This window comes from Somniosus microcephalus, chromosome 11 (genome assembly GCF_052327205.1).
Source record: "Somniosus microcephalus isolate GS21.2 chromosome 11, FLI_Smic_1.0, whole genome shotgun sequence".
Taxonomy (NCBI): Eukaryota; Metazoa; Chordata; class Chondrichthyes; order Squaliformes; family Somniosidae; genus Somniosus; species Somniosus microcephalus.
The window spans coordinates 12,252,295-12,261,892 of record NC_140997.1 but is presented as its reverse complement, the minus strand read 5'-3'; positions in this window follow the sequence as shown (position 1 = coordinate 12,261,892).

Here is a 9,598-nt window from a genome sequence, read left to right as displayed (position 1 = left end):
GCCTGATTACATGTAGAGGTGCCTGATTACATGTAGAGGTGCCTGATTACATGTAGCGGTGCCTGATTACATGTAGAGGTGCCTGATTACATGTAGCTGTGCCTGATTACATGTAGAGGTGCCTGATTACATGTAGCTGTGCCTGATTACATGTAGTGGTGCCTGATTACATGTAGCTGTGCCTGATTACATGTAGCAGTGCCTGATTACATGTAGTGGTGCCTGATTACATGTAGCTGTGCCTGATTACATGTAGTGGTGCCTGATTACATGTGGTGGTGCCTGATTACATGTAGCTGTGCCTGATTACATGTAGCTGTGCCTGATTACATGTAGAGGTGCCTGATTACATGTAGCGGTGTCTGATTACATGTAGCAGTGCCTGATTACATGTAGCTGTGCCTGATTACATGTAGCAGTGCCTGATTACATGTAGCTGTGCCTGATTACATGTAGCAGTGCCTGATTACATGTAGCTGTGCCTGATTACATGTAGCTGTGCCTGATTACATGTAGCAGTGCCTGATTACATGTAGCTGTGCCTGATTACATGTAGCAGTGCCTGATTACATGTAGCAGTGCCTGATTACATGTAGCTGTGCCTGGTTACATGTAGCGGTGCCTGATTACATGTAGCTGTGCCTGGTTACATGTAGAGGTGCCTGATTACATGTAGCGGTGCCTGATTACATGTAGAGGTGCCTGATTACATGTAGCTGTGCCTGATTACATGTAGCGGTGCCTGATTACATGTAGCTGTGCCTGATTACATGTAGCAGTGCCTGATTACATGTAGCGGTGCCTGATTACATGTAGCTGTGCCTGATTACATGTAGTGGTGCCTGATTACATGTGGTGGTGCCTGATTACATGTAGCTGTGCCTGATTACATGTAGCTGTGCCTGATTACATGTAGCAGTGCCTGATTACATGTAGCTGTGCCTGATTACATGTAGCAGTGCCTGATTACATGTAGCTGTGCCTGATTACATGTAGCAGTGCCTGATTACATGTAGCTGTGCCTGATTACATGTAGCTGTGCCTGATTACATGTAGGGGGGCCTGATTACATGTAGCAGTGCCTGATTACATGTAGCGGTGCCTGATTACATGTAGCTGTGCCTGATTACATGTAGCTGTGCCTGATTACATGTAGCAGTGCCTGATTACATGTAGCGGTGCCTGATTACATGTAGCAGTGCCTGATTACATGTAGCTGTGCCTGATTACATGTAGCTGTGCCTGATTACATGTAGCAGTGCCTGATTACATGTAGCTGTGCCTGATTACATGTAGCTGTGCCTGATTACATGTAGCAGTGCCTGATTACATGTAGCAGTGCCTGATTACATGTAGCTGTGCCTGATTACATGTAGCTGTGCCTGATTACATGTAGCTGTGCCTGATTACATGTAGCGGTGCCTGATTACATGTAGCTGTGCCTGATTACATGTAGCGGTGCCTGATTACATGTAGCGGTGCCTGATTACATGTAGCGGTGCCTGATTACATGTAGCGGTGCCTGATTACATGTAGCGGTGCCTGATTACATGTAGCGGTGCCTGATTACATGTAGCGGTGCCTGATTACATGTAGCGGTGCCTGATTACATGTAGCGGTGCCTGATTACATGTAGCGGTGCCTGATTACATGTAGCGGTGCCTGATTACATGTAGCGGTGCCTGATTACATGTAGCGGTGCCTGATTACATGTAGCGGTGCCTGATTACATGTAGCGGTGCCTGATTGCTATAGCAGTGTCTAAACTGTCAGCATTATAACTATTAATAGTCTGTACTCTGATACAAAAGAGTGAGACAAATTGCAGACCCATGCAGCTGTGTTTATTTTTTAGGAGTGAGATATATCAAAATAAATTTTTGCATTTTTAATTGAACTGAAATGACTCAGACTTGAAGAATCTGAACAATCTTCCATTAAATCTGCTGTGCCGTAGCCATATTGAGATGAAGGGTTACAGCAACTAAAGGCTTGACGAGGGACTTGCTAATCGAAAGATTCTTGTCAAATGTAATTCCATCAGAAGCTGCTGAACCTTGTTTGGAGCGATGGACCAAATGGCCTCCTTCAGTGCTGTAATGATTCTATGAGTGTGCAGACCAGGCTAGGAGTCCCCTAGTCTCATGCTGCAAGTAAAACCAGGAGATACCCCAACACCCCTGTCCCACCCGCCCCAACACCCCCGCCCCAACACCCCCGCCCCAACACCCCCGCCCCGCCCGCCCCAACACCCCCGCCCCAACACCCCCGCCCCGACACCGCCGCCCCGACACCCCCACCCCAACACCCCTGCCCCAACACCCCGGCCCCAACACCCCCTCCCCACCCGCCCCAACACCCCCGCCCCAACACCCCCTCCCCACCCGCCCCAACACCCCCGCCCCAACACCCCGCCCCAACACTCCCTCCCCACCCGCCCAACACCCCGTCCCAACACGCCCCAACACCCCCGCCCCACCCGCCCCAACACCCCGCCCCAACACCCCGCCCCAACACCCCCTCCCCACCCGCCCCAACACCCCCGCCCCACCCGCCCCAACACCCCGCCCCAACACCCCACCCCAACACCCCCGCCCCAGCACCCCCGCCCCAACACCCCGCCCCAACACCCCGCCCCAACACCACCCCAACACCCCCGCCCCAACACCCCCGCTCCAACACCCCCGCCCCACCCGCCCCAACACCCCCGCCCCACCCGCCCCAACACCCCACCCCAACACCCCCGCCCCAACACCCCCGCCCCAACACCCCCGCCCCAACACCACCCCAACACCCCCGCCCCAACACCCCCGCCCCAACATCCTCGCCCCAACACCCCGCCCCAACACCCCCGCCCCAACACCCCGCCCCAACACCCCCGCCCCAACACCACCCCAACACCCCCGCCCCAACACCCCACCCCAACACCCCCGCCCCAACACCAACCCAACACCCCCGCCCCAACACCCCGCGCCACCCGCCCCAACACCCCCGCCCCACCCGCCCCAACACCCCGCCCCAACACTCCTGCCCCAACACCCCCGCCCCAGCCGCCCCAACACCCCCGCCCCAACACCCCGCCCCAACACCCCCGCCCCACCCGCCCCAACACCCCGCCCCAACAACCCCGCCCCACCCGCCCCAACACCCTCGCCCCAACACCCCCGCCCCAACACCCCCGCCCCAACACCTCCGCCCCAACACCCCCGCCCCACCCGCCCCAACACCCCGCCCCAACACCCTCGCCCCACCCGCCCCAACACCCCCGCCCCAACACACTCGCCCCACCCGCCCCAACACCCCCGCCCCAACACCTCCGCCCCAACACCCCGCCCCAGCACCCCCGCCCCACCCGCCCCAACACCCCGCCCCAACACGCCCGCCCCACCCGCCCCAACACCCCCGCCCCAACACCTCCGCCCCACCCGCCCCACACTCATACACAGAGTTATAGAATCTTGAAAAGTCCTGTGTGGCAAAAACTGCTATAAAGACACAAATGTCTTTGTAGATCTGATGCCTGGTCAGTTCTTGGTATGATTGGAATGATATGTCTTTTTAGAAACTGTTGTCTTTTTCTCTGGTTTTTACCTCACCTCTACAAAAGTCTGAGTGCGGAGAGAATGAAAATCTCTTAGGGATTGAAATCGGACTTGGGCAGTTGGACACAACGGGCGAGAGCCAATCAGCAGCCCGTTTTACACCCCGCCCGATTTTTCTTTTCCTCTGACAAGTGAAAGGGAGGAAAAGTCAGCCTCCCAAACTGTGTGGGTGTAACTGCAAAGGAATCCTCTTGGGTAATGTAGCCACAGACCATCTGCCTCACTGTTCGCAGAACAAAGCGTACACTGATCTACAGCGGCACATTATTAACACAAGGAAAATTCAACAGATACTAAATGCATTAAAAGAAAGAAAGAACTTGCATTTATATAGCGCCTTTCATGACCTCAGGACCTCCCAAAGCACTTTACAGGCAATGAAGTACTTTGTTGAGGTGTAGTCACTGTTGAAACATAGGAAACACAGCAGCCAATTTGCGCACAGCAAGCTCCCACAAATAACAATGTGACAACGACCAGATCATCTGTTTTTAGGTGTTGGTTGGTTGGAGGGCAAGTACACCCTGCAATAGTTAGCTGCAGAGTTAATGCCTCCTATGAATGCATAGAATGACTCCTGATATTTTGAGCCAATAATCTGCAGGCTGCCAGTAACTCTGAAGACAGTTGTATCGCTGCCAAAACATTCTTAACCTGCTTTACTTGGAAATGCCCCATGTTTGAGGATTTATCTTCTTGCAGATATACTTTATTGTAGTAAAAGCATGAATACTGCGGATGCTGGAAATCTGAAATAAAAGCAAAAAATGCTGGAAATACTCAGCACGTCAGGCAGTACCTGTGGAGACAGAAACAGAGTTAACGGGCTGGATTTTGTCAATGGGGACGTGATGGAGGCGGGACTCCCACTTTTTGGGTTGTAGTCCCGCCTCCATTGACTTGTGGCCAACCCACGCTATTTTCCCTTGATTGACCTTGTTGAGCCTGCCCAGCGGGCCCAGCAGGCCAATTAAGGGACACCTGGGGGTAGATTTTCCTAAAGCTGTCGGGAAGGAGGCGGGGCTACAACTTTCGGGTTTTAGTCCCGCCTACATCGACGTTCGGCCAATCCACGCGATTTTCCCTTGATTGACCTTGTTAAGCCCACCCAGCGGGCTCAGCAGGCCAATTAAGGGCCACCCGGAAACAGGTGACATCACAGACTGAAATTTCATCTGTCAAACACTGACAGTCTGACTTCGAACCTGAGTCCTTCTACACAGACTCAGTTAGAATTGTCACCGGCAATGAAAGCTGAAGGCTGTCACTTTTGACAGCTCGCAGCCATTTTGCTTTCATTGCCGGCTGAGTGATGGACTCCCGAAACCTAGAGGAAGAAAGGCTGTTAAGGTAAGTACAGGTAATTTAAACTTCTTTACACACTTTAGACACACCAAACATACATACCTTTGCACTCATGCACCCATCACTCACCTGATCATCGACATCGCGACCCCTCCAAGTCCTTCAACCCGACGGCCCGACTCCTCTAACCTGGCGTGGTTTGGAGCCGTCGGGAATCCCACATCACACCCCTCAAAATAGGGATTAGGCTAAAAACTGCCTGTTAACTACCTGTTAACAGGCATTTAATTGGCACTAATCCCCTTCCCGCCTCGGGGAGGCGGCTCCCAGCACAGGTCAGATACCTGCCTCCTGGGACATTGGCACGGAGGCGGGTTGGGGGCGGGATGGGTTCCTGCCCCCCCGATTCTGCAATTTTCCCACCACTCCCGCCTCCAAACCCACCTCCACAAGGCTTGGAAATTCGAGCCCAATGTTTCAGGTCGATGACCTTTCATCAGAACTGGAAGAAGTTAGAGATGTAACAGTTTATAAGCAAGTGCTCACCCAGGAAAAAGTGGGGAGAGGAAAGAACAAAAGGGGAGGTCTGTGATGGGGTGGAGGGCAGGAGAGATTAAATGATAAAAGTGATGAGGGTGCGAGGCGAAAGGGAGTGGCAATGCGACAGGTAAAGAAACAAAAGATGGGTCCAGAGGAGGTGTAAATGCCAGCATCAGAATAGCAGAGGAGGAGGAATGCATGGGAAATCTGGCAAGAAGTAGAAGATTCCTGTGACCTGGGAATGTGGCGGAGAAAGGTGGGTAGACCCCAGGGATGCGGATCAGCCCACCGGCCATGCACCGATAGGGGATCTGCACCCCAAAAACCCGCCCACACCTCCTCCACTCCCAATGGCTCTGCTGCAGCCCTCCTACATTACCAGCACCTGCTGTCGGAGAAAATGGTGGTTAGGATCTAAATCTACTTTTATCGTAGTGTTTTTTTTGTTTTTGTGGTCATTTGGATTGGTTTGATACAGGTTCATGTCCCATGCAAAAATGTCTCGGGTGCCAATAACTAATCATCTCTCCACGTCAAACCATTTTTTGTTTTTATTTCCAATATTTGGCATTTGCAGCTTTTCTTTCTCCAGATGTCGTCTGTTGGACTGAATCGGCTTTCTCTCACTTCCAGCAAGATTAGAGTACTGGGCATTGAACGCTGGGCTAATGCATGCAAAAACTCCCTTGGGATCGATTTTGACTTCTTGCCACTGAACCACGGCTGACACCCGAGTGTAAGGAGTGGAGGGGGCCGGTAGAAACCAATCTCCAGCTTGTACTTGGGTGGTGCAATACAGTTGCCATGTAATAGAATGGCACAGACTGGCACAGTGAAAATGGCGTGGCCATTTATAACGTGCTAATAAAAAGACAGGCGCTGAGAATGCAGTTACTACTTTGTTAAAGCACTGCCCTGCTCCACTGAGAATTCATTCTGTTCCTGCAATAAACCTCACGTTCCAATAAAGAGACTTCAGTGCAACAATGCAATTAATTGCAGAGATTTGCAAATGATGTGTAATTACTGTGTTTTGATATGATTTGAAATGCAGATGTCAATGTTTACAAATTGTTGCCCTCATATTTGATTGAAGACTAATAGGCGATTAAGGCTCGTTAAACAAAAAAAACCCCAAAAACCTGTCAACAGATTGCTTATCACACAAGTCGTCAAAAGTGGCTGAGGGAGGGAAAACCGAGACAATGGGATAGTGAAAGCAACTGAGACAAAGTAAGAGACTAATGTTTGACATGACCTTTGCTAACAGTAGTTAATAGGTAGACCTGTTGAGGAAATAATATTCCATCTTTGGAAATGATCCAAATTAACTAATATACAGTGCAATATCTTGCAGCAGGAACTGCAAGGGAATAAGTGACGTTCAAAGGACACCTAGGAACCTGGTGGAAGTTAAGTGACATTTTACAATGCAGTATTTGAAAAGTGCAGAAGTAAAGTGTGTGGAGAGCAAATTCTTAACTCATTAGGAAGCACTTTTGATCCCAGAGATATTGGTGTTCGTAGCTATTCCCTACCCAGAAGTGTTGATGGATAGTTACTGAGTCAGCACTTTGTGCTTCACACTGTATCATGTGCAGTCAAACACTGATGTAATGGTTATTACAAATCTCCCATTAATATAACAAGATTCTTCCTGGTCCTGCCTGGAAGGTCCATAGGAGCCTGAACCTCTGAGATTAACTACTGATGTGATGAACTGCTTTGCTCTGTGTGCTTGTGATAACAGAGATTGACAGTACTGCGCAAAATTTAAGCAACTTACTCCACAGCAGAAGATACTGAAAATTCAAGCAAAGATTTAGCAGAGAAGATTTTCTCCTTTTTTTTCTTGCCCCTCTCTCTCTGTAGGGCTACTATGTGACTAGGTCGAAAATTGGAGAGGGGCGAAGAGGGTCGGAGAAGGGAAAATAGGAGGGGAGGGAAGGGGAGAGGAGAGAGGAGAGGGGAGAGGAGAGAAGGGGAGAGGAGGGGAGGGGAGAGGAGGGAAGAGGAGAGGAGGGGAGGGGAGAGGTGGGGAGGGGAGAGGTGGAGAGGGGAGAGGAGAGGAGATAAGGGGAGGGGAGAGGAGAGAGGAGAGAAGGGGAGAGGAGGGGAGAGGAGAGGAGGGGAGGGGAGAGGAGAGGAGAGGAGAGGGGAAAGGAGAGGAGGGGAGAGGAGAGAGGGGAGAGGAGGGAAGAGGAGAGGAGGGAAGAGGAGAGGAGGGGAGGGGAGAGGTGGAGAGAGGAGAGGGGAGAAGAGATAAGGGGAGAGATGGGGAGGGGAGAGAGGGAAATGGGGTCGTGGATATGTCCTGATATTTATTAATAAATCTGCTTTTCTCTTTTTTTCTTGCCCCTCTCTGTCTGTAGGGCTACTATGTGACTGACTCGAAAATTAGCGGGGAGAGGAGGGTCAGGGGAGAGAGAAGAGATGGGGAGGGGAGAGGAGAGGTGAGAGGAGAGGAGGGGAAAGGAGAGGAGAGGGGAGAGGAGGGGAGAGGAGAGGAGAGGAGAGGATGGGAGAGGAGAGGAGAGGATGGGAGAGGAGGGCAGAGGAGAGGAGAGATGAGAGGAGAGAAGTGGAGGGGAGAGAGGAGAGGAGAGGGGATAAGAGGAGGGGAGAGGAGGGGAGAGCAGAGAGGAGATTGAGAGGAGAGAAGTGGAGGGGAGAGAGGAGAGGAGAGGGGAGAAGAGGAGGGGAGAGGAGGGGAGGGGAGTGGAGCGGAGGGGAGAGGAGAGATGAGAGGAGAGAAGTGGAGGGGAGAGAGGAGAGGAGAGGGGAAAGGGAGAGGAGGGGAGGGGAAAGGGAGAGGAGGGGAGTGAGGAGAGGAGGGGCGAGGAGAGGAGAGAAGAGAGGAGGGGAGAGAGGAGGGGAAAGGAAGGGAGAGGAGGGGAGTGAGGAGAGGAGGGGAGAGGAGAGGAGAGAAGAGAGGAGGGGAGAGAGGAGTGGAGGGGAAAGGAGAGGAGAGGAGAGAAGAGGAGAGAGGAGAGGGGAATGGGGTCGTGGATTTGTCTTGATATTTACTAATAATTCTGTTACAAACTTTAATCAATAGTAACAGAAAGAAAAACTGGACACCTGAATTAAGAATGCAGTGTAAGAAACTCAAGTCCTTCAGCTTCTGAGAGAAAAAAATGGGTTATTTGTTATAAAGTGGGTTCTCGACCAAAGTACTCCTTTTCTTTTTCCAATGCCAATGATCTCATAGAATCATAGAATGATTACAGCACAGAAGGAGGCCATTCGGCCCATGGAGCCCGTGCCAGCTCTCTGCAAGAGCGCTTCAGCTAGTCCCGCTCCCCTGTAGCCCTGGAAATCTTTTTCCTTCAGGTACTTATCCAATGTCTTTTGAAAGCCACAATTAAATCTGCCTCCACCACCCTTTCAGTCAGTGAATTCCAAATCCTAACCACTCGTTGCGTAAAAAGATTTTTCCTCATGTCGCCTTTGGTTCTTTTGCCAATCACCTTAAATCTGTGTCCTCTGGTTCTCGACCCTTCTGCCAATGGGAACAGTTTCTCTCTATCTACTCTGTCCAGACCCCTCATGATTTTGAACGCCTCTATCAAATCTCCTCTCAACCTTCTCTGCTCTAAGGAGAACAACCCCAGCTTCTCCAGCCTATCCACGTAACTGAAGCCCCTCATCCCTGGAATCATTCTCGTAAATCTTTTCTGCACCTTCTCTAAGGCCTTCACATCCTTCCTAAAGTGCGATACCCAGAATTGGACACAATACTCCAGTTGACGCCAAACCAGTGTTTATTACAGGTTCATCATAACTTCCTTGCTTTTGTACTCTATACCTCTATTTATGAAGCCCAGGATCCCGTAAGCTTTTTTAACCACTTTCTTAACCTGTCCTGCCACCTTCAATGATTTGTGCACATGTGCCCCCAGGTCTCTCTGTTCATGCACCCCCTTTAGGATTGTACCCTTTAGTTTATATTGCCTCTCCTCGTTCTTCCTACCAAAATGTATCACTTCGCACTTTTCTGCATTAAATTTCATCTACCACGTGTCCGCCCATTCCACCAGCCTGTCCATGTCTTCTTGAAGTCTATCACTCTCCTCCTCACTGTTCACTATGCTTCCAAGTTTTGTGTCATCTACAAATTTTGAAATTGTGCCCTGTACACCCACATCCAA